Source organism: Pinus tabuliformis, chromosome 4_2 (genome assembly GCF_031772625.1).
Source record: "Pinus tabuliformis cultivar Carrire ecotype Pingquan chromosome 4_2, CPIR1, whole genome shotgun sequence".
NCBI lineage: Eukaryota > Viridiplantae > Streptophyta > Pinopsida > Pinales > Pinaceae > Pinus > Pinus tabuliformis.
Window position 1 is genome coordinate 1,111,921,631 of NC_142304.1, and position 10,377 is coordinate 1,111,932,007.

A 10,377-nucleotide genomic window follows, 5' to 3' on the forward strand; every position below is an offset into this window, starting at 1 on the left:
CATTTGTTTTTGCTAGAAGGAAATCTAGTGCATACTAAATTTGTTTTTCTTTGTAATGTTTTTGTCTGGGCTAGAAGGAAAACTAGCATGCACTACATTTGTTTTGTTTGACAATGTTTATGTTTGTGTTAAAAACAAATCAAGCGGGAGCTAGATTTGTTTTACTCTGCAATGCTTGTATTTGTGTTAGAAACAGATCTAGAGAGCAATAGATTTTTTTACCATGAAATGTTTGTGTTTGTGCTATAAACAAATCGAGTGAAATTTACATTTGTTTTACCCTCAATATTTTTCTTTATGCTAGAAACAATATAGTGCACACTAGATTTGTTTTACCCAACAATGCTTTTGATTGTTTTATAAACAAATCTAGCACATTCTAGATTTGTTTTACACTACAATGTTTGAGATTGTTTTAGAAAAAATAAAATCTAACACGTGTCATCTTTGTTTTACCTTGTGATGCTTTTGTTTGTGATAGAAACAAACCTAGATTTATTTAACCCTACAATGTATGTGATTTTTGCTAGAAACAAATCTAGTGCGCACTAGATTTGTTTTACCATGCAATGTTTTTGTTTTTCTTTTTGTTAAAAATTAATCTAGCGTGTGCTAGATTTATTTTACCTTTCAATGATTTTGCTTTTTATTTTGTTTTTGCTAGAAACAAATCTAGCATGCACTAGATGGTTTTTAACATAAAATGCTTTTATTTGTGCCAGAAACAAATCTAACGTGTTATATTTATTTTACCTCGAAATGCTTGTTTTTGTGCTTTTGTTTTACCCTATAATGCTTCTTTATTTGATGTGGAGCATTCAACCCAATAATACCATTGTATTTTAGTAGACATAGGGGGTCTTGTGTTTCCAAGGAAGTTGGTTTCCTAAGTGTGAATTAATGTAATTCTTTAGGCTTTTGAGTGAGTTTAATGAGAATAGGGTTTAATTGAATATTATGAGGCATATTTGTAAATATTCATGAATATAGGAGAATATGAGAGATTTAGGATAGTTGAGAGATTGAGAGATTTGAGAATTAATTGCAAAACTCAGATTAGGAGTTAGTTCATGATTTTGGGGATTGAAGAGGATCCTTAGGGATGAGGAAGAGATTTTAGGATTTTGTTGAGGAGTTTATGGATCTAAACTAGGAATTGGTTTTAGAATCCCTTTGTATAAATGTAAGCCTAAAAGGCATAATCAAAATTTAGATAGGTTGGATAAGTTAGATAATCGAGATAGTTAAAGAGTAGAGGTGTGACTGTAAGCCTACAAGCATATTGTAAACATAGGCCATTGACATTAGAAGATCAAGCCAAAGACAGATAAATTGTATAACCGTGTGTTTATATATATATATATATATATATATATATATATAGATATATATATATATACAGAGATTGATTCAAAAATATATAAGTGTGTGATTCGAATATGGAATGATAAATTCTGTGTGTATTAGAGAATTTGTATAATATATGTATCCAGGCAGAGTTCGGCGAAGACAGTGAAGAAGAATGAGACAGAGGATCATAATGGAGTGTGAGCCAATTGCACAACCAAAGTGATGTCCTGGAGGGACTGTGCTAAATAACATGCGAAGTTAAGCTTAGGAGGGAGTCGCACAATAGAATAGTGGAAGGACGAAGAATCATTGAAATAAACGAAACCGTAAAGAACGTTGGAGAAATGGCATAAAAACCCAATTGGAAAGAAGAATGAAAGAATGAAATATTAATGCACACGCACCATTAGATCCATCAGATCAACGGATGGGATCAAATCACATGGAAGGATCGTTGTTAAAATCCTACATTGCAACATTTAAATGGTAAGGAATTAATCTTGGCCCACAAAGGTTTGTAACATGCGAAATCATTGTGAACCGTTGGATCATATTCCCTGATCAATGGTGGAGGGGCTTTAATAAATCTCGCATCGCAATGTTTCATTGATGAGTGAACTAACTTTGGCCACAAGCGATTGCAATATGTGATTGTGATGTTCGATGCGATCATAGATTTGATCGCATCGCAAATATCGATAGGAGATAGACCTTAGCCATAACTAATGCGACATGCAATATGTGAAGGTGCGATGGAGCGAGCCGATAAGTATTGCGATATGAGATATAGGAGCGGACCCGATAAAATATAGGTGTGGTTAATTGTATTTGGAATCCGGTTATGTTAATCGCATTCTAGATGTGAAAGGAGAAATCTTAAGAGTCTTGTGAAACCTCGAGATGGCGATTGCGACAAGGTATGCCTCGAGAAACATGTAAAGACTGTGGAAAAGCAAAAAAGGTATGTTTTATATGAACTTCTATTATAAAGGGTTTATAATAGAAATAGCGCTGATAGATGATTTGTGGGTTAAGCCTATGAATAACCAAATCATAAAGGTTTTGTGGGGTTTGGTTATATATATATATATATATGTGTGTGTGTGTGTGTGTGTGTGTGTGTGTGCAGTACATTAAAGTTTAATGAAGTTGGATATATGTACAACATAAGTGTTAGAAAATTATATATTACAGAGCAATGGAACACATAAAAATATTGCAGAAATATAAACATAGAAAACACATAAAACAAGAGAGACATAGATATACGTGGTTCACCGAGTTTGGGCTACATCCATGGAGAAACAACCAGTCCTTCCTTTTATATTATCCAGCAAACTGAAGAGATACAACCTACAACATATCCATTGTAATTCCCTCTTCGCTCTCAATCTCCTCTCTCTTCCTCAATCATGATACAGATCTACATAGACGTAATACAATTCCCTCATATATACCGAGGGGTTGCCTTCTAGGGCAATAAACCTTAAATAAAACATAACTTCTACTGTCAGATATTCACCTAATGAACAGCCCATATTGACTACGAAATTACAACATTTTACAAGGCAATGAATGGCCCCTGCAACGAATATTTTACCAGCGGCAATGCGTTGCCACCCCATTTCGAAATGGGGTCCAATGCGGAAATACCTTTAAATACAGAAGATAATTAGGCTCCACACCCAACAATAAGGTTAAGAAGGTTTATGAGGGTGAGTTATAAAGTTCTGATATATAGGATTAATGAAGGGCAGACTGTGTTTAGTTAATAAATAATTCTACAAAGATTAATTAAAGGGGCCTTAACCATCAAGAATTGAAGATTTGACTCGGTAGACAGTTAAAAATTCCTAGGGAAAAACATATATGTACATTTTACATGCATACTGTGGGTATACATGGGTTTTCCTACATCAAAGTGGTATCATAGGATAATTGTGATTGAAACGTTTGGTATTAAGGAAACACAAAGAAATTCCATGTGAACATTTCTTTGGAAAGAGTTTAGAACAGAGTTATATTCTAAAGGTGTGTATACAGGTGAATGGTGATGTTTATTCAAGCGATAGGAGATCAGATTCTAATCTGACACACAGTAAGCACACAGAGGTAAGGTATAGCAAAATATTGGAACTTGCAGATGCAAGAGACAGTCTACAATCCATTCAAACAAGATCATGCAGATATCTTGAAGGTGAGGTGATATGTTTGTTTTAATTTTATTTTAAGATTAGAGAATGTGTGGTTTTTATATTGATGCATAGGTAGCAGCATAAGAAGGTGAGGAGGTTACAACAATCTAGAGCAAGGGGTTCTCGAATTGGTTCTAGAGAAATGCTAACAGACTGAGCTAAGAGGCGAGAAGCTTAGTAAGGCATATGTAGCAATAAGGAGACTTGTTACTATAGAGGTATTGTTGTATATCACAAAGGAAATTCCATAAAAGGATGGGGGTAGAATTGTTGAGTAATGAAGGAAGCTAGTACGACTTTCTAATTAAAAGAAGAGGTGTTCAAAACCAAGTATTTCATGGTGATTGAAATACAAGAGGACAGTTGTGTTCATAAGAAGATGTAAATGAGTTGAAGCCTAGAAGGAGCAGAGAAGATTGCTCAAAGGAGGTTCTAGAGATAAAGAACCAAGTGCTTTCCAAAAGACCAAGTACAAAGGAAAGCTTGGTGAGGTAAGTGGCAACAGGGAGGACTTGTTGTTGCAGAGGCTTTAATGCAGCTCATAGTAAGTAAGTGAGTGAAGAAATCATAGAGATGGAGAAGAAGATGGCTACTGATAGTCATAGTGGGGGTTCTGAAGAAGACCACAACAAGAGAAAGATGAAGAAGGAGGATGCCAAGGCAAATGGAAAGAGAATGAGTCAAGAGGAAATTGACAAAGAGATTGTTGAGATGAAAGAAAAACTCAATGTATTGATGATGATACTACGAGAAAACTAGAGATTAGGTTGGGTATTGAAGAAGAAGCCAATGAAGTGGCATAAGTTACAGAGAAGGCTACAACAAAGGCAAGTAAGGTGGTTGATGGAAAAACTCAGAGAAGCTGAGTTGGGAATAGAAGTGTCTATTTGTGAACCAGAGCAGGGTGAATTTATGGGTGAAGATGAAGACTTGAAGACTTGAAACTTCAAGTGAGACCAAAGTATCAAATGATTTTAAATCTGACATTTTATGTATGTTTGCAGGTGAACCATGTGAAGGACGAAAATTTGCTGATATTGACATAAAGAAGGAAGAAGATAGGCAGAATCTAAATTCTGTTCTAAAAGAAGAAGTAGAGAAGGATATCAAGCAATCAAGTAAAGGACTTGATGAGATTGAGGAGAAGACCATCGAAGTATTTCTAAGTTATGTAAAGGACTTGGAACAACAGGAGGAATTAGTGATTGAATCATCAAAAGAGGTTATGAGGTCTTGTGGTTTTACAACTGACAAGGTGTGTGTGAATGCAGGTATTGCAGAAGATAAACCATTTTATGGAACTGTCTTGAATGAAGCTTAAAGTTTCCAAGTAAAGTATGATGATGATTGTCTTTCAAATGAAGATCAAGTTGATTTATTGCAACATAAGGAGTTCATAAATTCCATGTTTAGTGGAGGAAATATCTTCAATAGAGATGAGACAATTGTGACTTATGATAAGAAAATTGCTATTGGAAAGACCAACAAGGAATTGATTTTCTTAAATGACCCAAGGGAGAGTGATGGACAGACATCTAAAACAATCATAGAGATGGAGGATCAGAATTTTATTCTAATCAAGAAGGAAGAATTGGTGTCAACAAGAAGCTATACTTGTGACAAAGAAGAAGATAGTGAGGATTGTATAGAACTTTTAGGTGAAATTTCAAGTGAGATGGAAAATTTGTGGCATGAAATAAGTCTTTTGGAGAAAAGGCTAGAAAACCAAAAAGTAAGTGTTCAGATTGTAAAGTCAAAACTGGATGAGAATGAAGAAGTTCACTACAGTGGACAAGGACAGAAAAACATCATTGAAACATATGGTGTGGAAGAGAGACTAGCTGACAGTCTCTTGAATTCTACTAAGAATTCAAAACAGCATATTGATGTGCTGATAGCAGAAGAAGAACTAGAGTAGCAAACTAAATTGTTGCCAAAGGAAGAAAAGGCGTAGAAGCCTTAAGATGTTTATTTTAACAATTGTTTTATGAGTGCAGGTTTATTTGTAGATGTTGGAGGAAAGTTGGCACAGATGAGCAGCCAAATAAAAATGAAAGAAGAAGATTTTGTGGAAGAATTTAATCCATGGAATAGAGATGTTTGATTGCTGGAAAGAATGCTGGAAATTCAGGATTTAATGCAGAAAGAAATAACCGTGAAAGAAGGTAAGGATGAAAGGGAGGCAACAATAATAAGTGAAGAACAAGTAAGAATTCGACAACTTCAAAGAGTATAACATCAGTTTGAAGAGTTAGTGGACAACAACAACAACGTGAAACAAATAGAAAAAGGAAAAAGTAAGTGGTGGAGTATGGACCAGTCCAAGGATGTGTCGGAAATAGAAATTGAAGAATTATGACAGTTGATGATGAAACAGTTCATATGGAGGAGATTGATAATAGCTGGAAGCATGATCAATCAGAGTATGAACCTGATTGACAAGGAGAGGAAGATGAAACAAAAGAAAACAGACATACAGCAGCAACAAACGTGCAAGGCATTTGGACAGTTACAAAATAAAGTTTTGGACCCTGGAGGTTTCCTATTTAACTTATGACCACACATGATCTGGAGATCATGAATATTTTCTACTTTGGGAGTCTGATGTAGGAGCATTCAGCCGAATAATATCATTGTATTTTAGTAGACATAGGGGGTATTGTGTTTCCAAGGAAGTTGGTTTCCTAAGTGTGAATTAATGTAATTATTTAGGCTTTTGAATGATTTTAATGAGAATAGGATTTAATTGAATATTGTGAGACATATTTGTAAATATACTCGAATATAGGAGAATATGAGAGATTTAGGATAGTTGAGAGATTGAGGTATTTGAGAATTATTTGTAAAACTCAAATTAGGAGTTAGTTCATAATTTTTTGGATTGAAGAGGATCCTTAGTGTTACACAGTAATTTGTCACCATTGGTCACCGTCCCTGTTACCCCTTTCCCGTACTTTGGAGGACTCATTCCGGGACCTATGAGCAGTGACATAACTTAAAAACACTTGCATTATGTTCCCCTAAGTATGGACTTCATGTGCCCTGAAGACACCTCCTGCAAAATATCCCTGAAAAGTGCCCTTTTTCCATTAGCACGGGTCCACAATGTACTACCCGCGCCAATGAAGGAGATCCTCAAAAGAAGGTGCGACCATTGGCACTCTGTCTTAGAGTAACACCTGCGCCAACCAAGTTTGGAAAAGATTTTTAACAAACGCGCGCCCAGATGTTTTTTCCCTTCAAGTCATGAAGTCTTTTGAGGATAAAGCTCATCTTCTAGATGTCGAGAGTCATCATCTATCCTTTACATCTATCCACAGTGGCTTTTTGGAGATAATGCCAATCCATAATGGGTGTCTTGATTCATTGTATTTTCTTCCCCTTCTCCATCTATAAAAGTCTGTCCTCATGCATTTGACAAGCTAGTTTTTGGAGTGATGCTAGTTGTGATAACGCTTGTCTTGAGTGATAGTAAGAGTCTTGGAGCATAGGGAGGTTATGCTGCCGGAAGTCTGAGAGAGAGAAGGTCTATTGCAAGACATGTATAGCTGCTCGCCCAGCCAGAGGAGAGATTCAACGTCAGAACTTTGGTTGTATCTTTCTCTGTTGATTATTCATTAATGAACGACTATCATTATGGTTCCAATCTTATTGTTCGCTATGATAATGTTTGATCTATATCCTTTCTGACTGATATATAGTTGTATTTAGTGGATTTTATTCTTTTATTCGCTTCGTTCTTTGCATGTGCAGGTATCCATTCGCGGAGATCGTGAGGATCGTGACCTGCCGGAGCAAGGGAATGGGAGTATCAACTCTTCTACGACACTAGCGTTGGACTCTAGGTTGGTTCTCATAATCCACTTTCAATTTGCAACTAGGAACTTGCATGGTAGCATGAATTGATTGTTGCCAGACCCATTTTGGGCTAGTGGGATCGCCTCTGTCCGCAGAGGGGATTTACCTCTCAAACACTTAGGGATGAGGAAGATATTTTAGGATTTTGTTGAGGAGTTTATGGATCTAAACTAGGAATTGGTTTTAGAATCCCTTTGTATAAATGTAATCCTAAAAGGCATAATCAGAAGTTAGATAGGTTGGATAGGTTAGATAATAAATATATTTAAAGAGTAGAGGTGTGATTGTAAGCCTACAGGCAGATTGTAAACAAAGGCCATTGACGTTAGAAGATCAGGCCAAAGACAGATAAATTGTATAACTGTGTGTTTATATATATACAGAGATTGATTCAACACTGTATAAGTGTGTGATTAGAATATGGAATGATAAATTATGTGTGTATTAGAGAATCTCTATAATATATGTATGCAGGTGGAGTTCGGCGAAGACAATGAAGAAGAATGAGACAGAGGATAGTAATAGAGTGTGAACCGATTGCAGAACCAAAGCAATGTTCCAGAGGGACTGTATTAAATAACATGCAAAGTTAAGCTCAGGAGGGAGTCACGTAGTGGAACAGTGGAAGGATGAAGAACCATTCAAATAACCGAAACCACAAAGAATGTTGGAGAAATGGCATCAAAACCCAATTGGAAAGAAGAATGAAGGAATGAAATATTAATGCACAAACATCGTTGGATCCATTAGATCAATTGATGGGATCAAATTGCATGGAAGGATCCTTGTTAAAATCTTGCATCACAACATTTAAATGGCAAGGAATTAATCTTTTCCCACAAGGATTTGCGACGTGTGACATCATTGTGAACCGTTAGATTGTATTCCCTAATCAATGGTGGAGAGGCTTTAATAAATCTCGCATCACAATGTTTCATTGATGAGTGAACTAACCTCCGCCACAAGTGATTGCGATATGTGATTGCGATGTCCGATGTGATCGGATATTTGATCGCATTGAAAATCTCGATGGGAGATAGACCTTAGCCCTGACCAATGCGACATGCGATATGCGAAGGTGCAATGCTGCGAGCCGATAAGTATTGCGATATGCGATATAGGAGCGGACCCTGTAAAGTATAGGCATGGTTAATTGTATTTGGAATCTGGTTATGTTAATCACATTCCGGATGCGAAAGGAGAAATCTTAAGAGTCCCATGAAACCCCGAGATGGCGATTCTGATAAGGTATGCCTCGAGAAACGTGTAAAGACTATGGAAAAGCAGAAAAGGTATGTTTTATATGAACTTCTGTTATAAAGGGTTTATAATAGAAATAGCACCGATAGATGATTTGTGGGTTAAGCCTATGAATAACCAAAGCATAAAGGTTTTGTGGGGTTTGGTTATATATATATATATATATGTGTGTGTGTGTGTGTGTGTGTGTGTGTGTGTGTGTGTGTGTGTGTGTGTGTGTGTGTGTGTAGTACATTAAAGTTTAATGAAGTTGGATATATGTGCGGCATAAGGTTAAGAAGGTTTATGAGGGTGAGTTATAAAGTTCCGATATATAGGATTAATGAAGGGCAGACTGTGTTTAGTTAATAAATCATTCTACAGAGATTTATTAAAGGGGCCTTAACCATTAAGAATTGAAGATTTGACTCAGCAGAGAGTTAAAATTCCCTAGGGAAAAACAGATATGTGCATTTTACATGCATACTGTGGGTATACGCGGGTTTTCTTACGTCATTATTTTTTCTTATACTAAAGTTTTTTTCCCTTACAATGATTCTTTTTGTGCCAAAAACAAATCTAGTGAGTGCTAGATTTGTTTTACCCTGCAATGTTTTTGTTTGTGCTTAAAACAAATTTAGCATGCTCTAGAATTGTTTTAAAACACAATGCTCCTTTTTGTGCTAGAACAAATCTAGCATGCGCTAGATTTGTTTGACCCTACAATGTTTTTATTTCTGCGACAAACAAAACTAGCACATGTTGGATTTGTTTTATTTTGCAGTGTCTGTGTTTATGGTAGAAGGAACACCGGCACATGTTAGATTTGTTTCACTTTTCAATGTTGGTTTTTGTGCTAGAAATAATCTTAGCACACACTAGAATTATTTTAGACTGAAATGTTTTTTTTTGTGTTTATCCTTACACTAGATTTGTTTTACACTACAATTCTTTTATTTGTGCTAAAAAAAATCTTGCGACTGTTAGATTTTTTTTACCTTATAATACTTGTCTTTGTGCTAGAAACAAATCTAGTGTATGTAATATTTATTTCAACCTGTAATGTTTTTGTTTATGTTAGAAACAAATCTATCACATGCTATATTTTTTTTACTTTGCAATATATTTGTTTGTGTTTGTGTTAGAAACAAATCTAGTTGGCGCTATTTTTTTTTTTACTTTACAATGTTTGTCTTTGTGCTGAAAATAAATCTAGTGGGTACTAGATTTGTTTTACACTACAATGTTTATGTTTGTGATGAAAATTAATCTAATAGGTGTTAGATTTGTTTTTCACTAAAATACTTGTGTTTGTGCTAGAAACAAATCTAGCACACACTAAATTTGTTTCACCCTACAATTCTATTGTGTGCTAGAAAAATATGTAGCACGCACTAGATTTTTTTACCCTACAATTCTTTTGATTATGTTTTTCTTCATACAATAGATTTGTTTTACCTTATAATTCCTATGTTCATGCTAGAAACAAATCTAGTGAGCATTAGTTTTGTTTTATCTTTCAATTATTTTCTTTAATGTGACTAAAGGAGTAGCACAAAATCATCTAAATCAAAGTGGATGTATGCCTCCATGACAGTCTCATTACTAATGTGAATATTTCCTTAGATGGTCAATCTGGGTACAAAAATTGGATTACTAGAAGAATTTATCAAGGTGTCATTGTTGTCACAAATTTTGACACATTCAGAGAGATTGACCTAGTGGGGTCCCTACA